General features: G+C 49.1%; 1 protein-coding gene across 1 annotated transcript in view; it reads left to right on the top strand.

The window, feature by feature from the left end:
- The window catches only part of LOC109341034, a 2,027-nt gene that overhangs the window by 1,133 nt on the left and 544 nt on the right, over positions 1-350 (top strand). The window lies entirely within an intron of this gene.

Below are 350 nucleotides of genomic sequence, written 5' to 3'. Positions count from 1 at the left end.
TGAGGAAGAGGATAGGATGAGGAGTAGAATGAGGATGAGGAGGAGGATGAGGATGAGGATGCGAATGTGGATGAGGAGGAGGATGAGGATGAGGATGAGTACTACGATGAGGATGAGGACGAGGTTAGGATGGGGATGAGGATGAGGATGAGGATGAGGATAGGAGGAGGATGAGAATGAGGATAGGATTATGAGGAGGATGAGGAGGAGGATGAGGATGAGGAAGAGGAAAGGATGAGGACGAGAATGAGAATGAGGATAGGATGAGGATGAGGAGGAGAATAGGATGAGGACGAGAATGAGGATAGGATGAGGAGGAGAATAGGATGAGGACGAGAATGAGGATGAGG

This window comes from Lupinus angustifolius, unplaced genomic scaffold, assembly GCF_001865875.1.
Source record: "Lupinus angustifolius cultivar Tanjil unplaced genomic scaffold, LupAngTanjil_v1.0 Scaffold_332, whole genome shotgun sequence".
NCBI lineage: Eukaryota > Viridiplantae > Streptophyta > Magnoliopsida > Fabales > Fabaceae > Lupinus > Lupinus angustifolius.
This window is presented reverse-complemented; position numbering and strand designations above follow the sequence as displayed.